The sequence below is a fragment of the Trachymyrmex cornetzi genome, unplaced genomic scaffold, assembly GCF_001594075.2.
Source record: "Trachymyrmex cornetzi isolate Tcor2-1 unplaced genomic scaffold, Tcor1.1 scaffold1001, whole genome shotgun sequence".
NCBI lineage: Eukaryota > Metazoa > Arthropoda > Insecta > Hymenoptera > Formicidae > Trachymyrmex > Trachymyrmex cornetzi.
In genome coordinates this window covers 3,343-10,521 of record NW_017295546.1, presented here as the reverse complement: position 1 = coordinate 10,521, position 7,179 = coordinate 3,343, and positions in this window count along the sequence as shown.

Sequence of the window (7,179 nt, the reverse complement as noted above, 5' to 3'; positions counted from 1 at the left end):
TAACTAGTAACGGTAACTTGTTACTTTTCCTACTCGGTAACGAGTAACTGTAACTTGTTACTTTTAAAAAGTAACTTTCCATTCCCTGGAGAAAGGTATAGAAAACCTAAAATTCGCAATGCGCATTTTCAGTTCCGTCATTCCGTTCGTCAATCTATTGGAACGAATGGAACAACGTAATAGATGGAATCACCTGACGAAGTTGAGCATGCGCATTGCGAATTTTAGGTCTTCTATACCGTTCTCTCTCACACCTATCTTAGCTTCAGCCTGAGCGTCCTATTATCATTCCATGTGTATATGTTCTAAGGGAGACGGCCAATCCTCCTCTCATTCTCTCTCCCATTACACCATTGAACAGAAAGAGATAGAAATGGCCGTCTGCCACGGTCCCTCTCTCTCATCCCTATCGACCATTTTGACACATAGATCGCGCAGTCCATTCTCTATGCTTTGGCGAAATACTTTAATGCCTCCGGTACACCAACGCGATGTCGCACGCGACATGCAATATCCAATGAGTGTACACTGTACAGCTTTACCGATGTTCTCATTCTAATGGTATACTCTCAATGGGGTCCACCCAGTTGGACACGGCTCAATTGGACACGAGCCACTCACAGCGCTTGAGACTACAAAGCTCCTAAGCACCGGTCGCTGTGATTGGTGGTGTCCAATCGAGCCGTGGTCAATCGGGATCACCCCCTCTCATTGGATATCGCGTGACGCGCGCGACGAACATCGCGCTGGTGTGCCGGAGCCATAACGTTACTACACGTCTCTTTCATTTGAATTGGTTCAATCCGTAAAACCTTCAACATGGCTGACAGTGATCACAGACATCAAAGGAGCCGATAGCTACTGTCGCTACTGTATGTAGTTATACTGTGGCATAAACATAACATAAAACTGTTGGACCAATGAGCATACAGCATAAAGTTGCCATATTGATTTACATAAAATGCTCATTGGTTAAGCGGTCTAATGTTATGTTTATGCACTGTTAAGCTGGAAACACAATAAACACAGGCAATAGGCACAGGAAACAGGGAATAACGAGCCGTCCAATCAGAGCTCTGGAATATAATATCGAACTTATACCCCAAAGCTCTGATTGGACGGCTCGTTATTCCCTGTTGCCTGTGCCTATTGCCTGTGTCTATTGTGTTTCCAGCTTTATGCATTTCATGTGCAATAGGCTTTAAGCCTATCCCACATGAAATGCATAACAGAGCATAAGCATAACATAAAACTATTGTACCAATGAGTATCCAGCATAAAGTTGCAATGTTGATTTACATAAGATGCTCATTGGTCTAGCGGTCTTATATTAGGTGCGTTCCGTATCGTTTATCCTTGTTGTTTACCAAATGTTAAACAAGGACAATGGATGCATCATGCGCATCATGCGAGAAACGGAACGCACCCATTATGTTTATGCACTGTTATGCATTTCATATGTTTAGGGCTTTATACTCACACTCCATGCACAATTAATGTGTATGGATTGGATTATTGTGCACGGACTGTGAACATTTAAGGCCGCAGCACAAACTTTTGCAGAACGCATAACGCATAGTGCATAAGCGAATCAACTAATCAGAATCTTCTCTTTCCTCTCATTCCATGGAAAAGAAGAATTTTGATTGGTTGATTCCTTTATGCACTATGCATTATGCGTTATGCAAGAGTGTGTGCTGCGACCTTTATGTAGAAAGGTGGTCACTTCTCAGTTGATTTGTTTTCTGTTCTTGCATTAGAACTCTCTTTCTCACTAGGGTTCATAAGTAAGAACCAATCGCTTGGGAAGTAAGCTGCATTCCAAAACCCAACGAAAAGAAAGTGTTGCAACCTTTTAGACGCTGATTGTACATACACTAGTTCAGCCACAAAAAATTAACCTAGGCCGGTATTCATTCGTATGACCGCAGCACAAACTCTTGCATAACGCATAATGTTTAGTGCATAAGGGACTCAACCAATCGAAATTCTTTTTTTCCATGGAATGCGAGGAAAGGAAAGATTCTGATTAGTTGATTCGCTTATGCACTATGCATTATGCGTTATGCATAGTGCATAAGGGAATCAACCAATCGAAATTCTTCTTTTGTATGGAATAGATGGAGGGAAAAGATTCTGATTAGTTGATTTGCTTACGCACTATGCGTAATGCAAAAGTCTCTGCTGCGGCCTTTATATTCAAGATAGTCTTAAGTACAGCCTTAAGATGTTACGAACCAATCACAGGGCCGCATTCGCGTCTTAAGATATTATTTAAGACAAACTTGAAATAAGACCTGACTATGAATACCAGTCCTAGTATGTGAACATTTCTGAGGGATAGAATTGATGACTATGGTTGTACTGTATACAATCAAGTGATTTGGTTTCTGTTATTGCACTAGATTGCACTAGATTTTTCGCTTTTGAGAAAGAAAGTCCTAGTGCAATCTAGGGCAAAAACAAAAAACAGATCACTTGATTGGGTGTACTCAGTACTACAACCGCCCACCGAGCTCTCAGTGAGCTCTTAAATCTAATTAGTGTACATTTTTAGATCTAATGGAATATGCCAATCAAATGCAAGCTCTCACTGAGCACTCAGTGAGCGGTTGTAGTAATGAATGCACTCATTGGGTATGTACACCCATAAGGCCGCAGCACAGACTTTTGCATAACGCTTAGTGCATAGTGCATAAGCGAATCAACTGATCAGAATCTTTCCTTTCCTCCAATTCCATGGAAGAGAAATTAATTTCAATTGATTAATTCCTGTATGCACTATGCATTATGCGTTATGCAAGTGTCTGTACTGCGGCCAATAGTTATCAATTCTATCCTTCAGAAATGTTCACATACAGGTCTGGTATTCATAGTCAATTTCTATTTCAAATATATGCCTATCTTACTTTGGTAATTATTCAGTTTAGCTACCGCATCTCAAAAATCAATCAAATTAGGCTTATTCGACGCATTTTTGCATGAAACGAAAGAATCTGGCAGAAAGAAGTGTCGCTCTGCCCCGCAAACCGAGATATTAAGCGTCAAAGTTGACAGTTATTGAGGTTAGGATATCTGCCACATAGACAAAATGAGGTCCACAATTGTACTGTTCCACATAATCCACATGGGTTTCGACTTTCCACGCGAAGCGACTCTCACTGGCTTAGAGCCCAGACACAAGCTTTTGCATAACGCATAACGCATAGTGCATAAGCGAATCAACGAATCAGAAGCTTCCCTTTCCTTTCATTCTATGGAAAAGAAGAATTTCGATTGGTTCATTCAATTATGCACTATGTATTATGCGTTATGCAAAAGCTTGTGTCTGGGCCCTTAGTTTTCATCCAGGGTTTAAACCGAATTAGAATGTAAAAACCAACCAACTACAATCGAGTATTCCTCTGTTACAGTCGAACGACAGGGGAATGCTCGACTGTAGTTGGTTGGTTTTTACAGGGTGGCACCCAGTTTGACACGGCTCAATTCGACACGAGCCACTCACAGCGCTTGAGACTACGAAGCTTCTAAGCATCGTTCGCTGTGATTGGTGGTGTCCAATCGAGCCGTGGTCAATCGGGATCACCCCGTTTTTACATTCTGATCCGGTTTAAATCCTCGGTGGAAACTTAGCCATTCCCGATTCCCACCTCCTCCCCTCCCCCCTACAAAGAGGCACACAACTTCTGTAATTGTAGTTGTGAAATTAGAAAATCTGCCATGTAGACAGTGGGGTGTATAGACTAGGGGTTTGTTCGCGTCGCATGCTCCAATATGTTCCAATATGCTCCTACTCACTCCATCGCGCTTGATAGAGTGAGTAGGAACTATGGTAGGAATATGTTGGATCATGTTGGAGCATGCGACGCGAACAAACCTAAGGGCTGCGTTCGGAAACATCACCCGAATGCCCCCGCGTATCGTATTATAGGGGTGATCCCGATTGATCACGGCTTGATTGGACACCACCAATCACAGCGATCGGTGCTTAGGAGCTTTGTAGTCTCAAGCGCTATGAGTGGCTCGTGTCCAATTGAGCCGTATCCAACTGAGTGCCACTCGTATTATATTTGTTGTTCACTTAATGTTAAACAAGGATGAAATGATACACGGAGACACTCGGGCTATGTTTTCGAACGCAGCCTTGTGCTTATTGTTTCGGGGAGGCTACACTGTGGCCCTCATTTCGCGTGGAAGGTTGTAAATCCATTTCGTTTCGCATTAAAAAATCCTAACCCTACCCCAACCCATTTTTTGATGTGAGTTGACCCTCATTTCGCGCGGAAGGTTGTAAATCCATGTCAAGACCACCTCTCATCCAAAAATGGGTTGAGTTAGGGCTAAGTTTTTAACGCGAAACGACATGGATTTACAACTTTCCACGCGAAATGAGAACCACCTCACACAAAAAAATAGGGAAAAAACAAACTTGTATCGCAATATTTCGCGACAGTGACAGATTTTCTAACCTCAATAATCATCAATTTTAAAGCTGAGTTTCCACTTAGCGTGTCACGCGTCGCGTCGTGAAAGAGAGAAAGAAAAGTTTATATATATATATATATATATATATGTACACGACCCCTCTCTTTCCTTCGACGCGATGCATGACACGCTCAGTGGAAACTCAGCCTAACGCTTAATATCTTGGCTCACAGGGCAGAGCGACACTTTTTTTGCCAGATTCTTTTGTTTCATGCTAAATCGCGTCGAATAAGCCTAATTTTATTGATTTTTGAGATGCTGTAACTAAACTGAATAATTACCCTCACTTTATACCGCAAACACAATAGAATAGCAAGCCTTAAGAGTTAAGGAATTGACTAATCATAGTCGATTATTTTTCCCATATTCGACTGTGATTGATCAATTTCTTAAGACTTAAGACTTACTACTCTATTGGGTTTGCGGGCTTCAAAGAGTACACTAGTATTAGTACTGGTCAACCGTGTATACTAGAATCAGTCACTACGTTTACACGCACTGATATAACCGTTTTAGTAAAAACCGTTTTCATGAAACTGGTCAATCATAGCTATTCCTCGGAAGAATGAAATGACTATTGGTCAGTTTCATAAAAACAATTTTTATTAAAACGGTTTTACCAGTGTGTGTAAGGAGCTGTGCAAAATAAATGGAACAGAGAATAGAGAACAGAGAATAAGAATTTCAGTCTTAGAAACTATGGGGTGGCACCCAGTTGGACACGGCTCAATTGGACACGAGCCACTCACAGCGCTTGAGACTACAAAGCTCCTAAGCATCGGTCGCTGTAATTGGTGGTGTTCAATCGAGCCGTGATCAATCGGGATCACCACGAAACTATGTATTCCACAATACGTGATTTCTCAGAGGTTGAAATTCTTATTCTCTGTTCCCTGTTCCTTTTATTCTGCGTAGCCCTTAACAGAGGTCAGTAATCTCTAACATACAGGAGCGAACCATCGAGGAGTGGGGGTGTCCCAATTCCTAAACAAGAACACTCGCATAAAGATGGGTGGCACCCAGTTGGACACGGCTCAATTGGACACGAGCCACTCACAGCGCTTGAGACTACAAAGCTCCTAAGCACCGGTCGCTGTGATTGGTGGTGTCCAATCGAGATGTGGTCAATCGGGATCACCCCATAAAGATATACTGCTTTCCTTGTCAAGGATTCGCTGATTGGCTCATACTGTTCTATTACCATACTGAAAACATAAACTACGTTTACACGCACTGGTAAAACCGTTTTAGTTAAAATCGTTTTAGTTAAGCCCAAGACTCAATGCGAGGGAATAGCGATAGCGATAGAAATAACATGATTTCAACCTATCAGAAACTGTGTATTCCGATATATCGAATTTCTGATAGGTTGAAATCGCGTTATTCCTATCGCTATCGGTATTCCCTCGCATTGTTGTCTTAGGCTTTAAAACCGGTGTTGGTGCCAATTTATACGATCAGACATATTTTATCCCTACCGAACGTAAATTAGCTTTATAAAACCCGAACAAAACATATTGCCAACATAAAACATAAAAGATTTGAAACTGCTTATTGTATAGAACATTCCTTGACAGATAGAAGAGATGAAATAAGTTTTGAGGTTATAAAATTTACAAAAATGGATGCTGCATTATGATACAGAACCTAAGACGAAATATATATTGTCATTTCTTAACCTTATAAAATGTGTAAAGTTGGTAAAACCGAATTTTTATACTTAAAACCGATTGAAGACCGTTTACACGGCTTTCTTAAAACGGTTTATTAACGCCAAACCTCTTTCTGAAGAAGTCTGGATTTACTAAAATGGTTTTAATAACATCGGTATTAGGGACGTTTACACGACATCTAACAATTTTAGCTAAAACGGTTTTACCAGCGCGTATAAACGTAGTCATATGCTGGATTCACACTGTATCCGAATTTCGTCGTACGACGCTCTGCAACAAATCAGAAAACAGAATTCCGATGATATGAAGCAAAATCCATCGGAATCCTGTTTTCTGTCGGAATTTCGTCGTACGACGCAAATCGTATGCAGTGTGAATCCAGCAATATACGCTGCGTTCGGGAAGTACTATTAGCGTTATTTGTATCATTCTGACCTTTTCACTCTTAAGATATATCCACACAATTTGCATATCTGCATAAAGACCCGTATTCAGAACGCGCTTACAACGATGTTAGCATGCTAACATACTATACTTTACGTCACGCATATTATACAATTTCAGAGATAAAAGTGCGCTTTTATCGATAAAAGTGCGTTCTGAATACGGGCCACAGAAAATTATCCAATTGCATTTCTCTTGTAAAGTCGTACATAAAATATGATTGGATAATTTTCTTTATGCATACGTTTATGCGGCTTTACAAGTTTGTGTGGATATACCCTTAGTGATACAAACTATAGTCTGGTCACGTGATCCGGTGAATTATGTTTTCAATTGAGACAATGGGTGCACTGAGTACTACGACCGCTCACTCAGCGCTCAGTGCAAGAGCTCACTGAGCGCTTATGGTACGTATCTACTGAGCGCGTCGCGCATTGTGTCGTCCATTGCGTCACGACGCGACGTGAAAGAGAGAAAGAGTGTAGTTTATACCCCTCTCTTTCCCGTCGCGTCGTGAGGCGTTCAATGGATATGTACCCTTAGTGAGTAGTATTGAATGCACCCATTGGGTGCATCC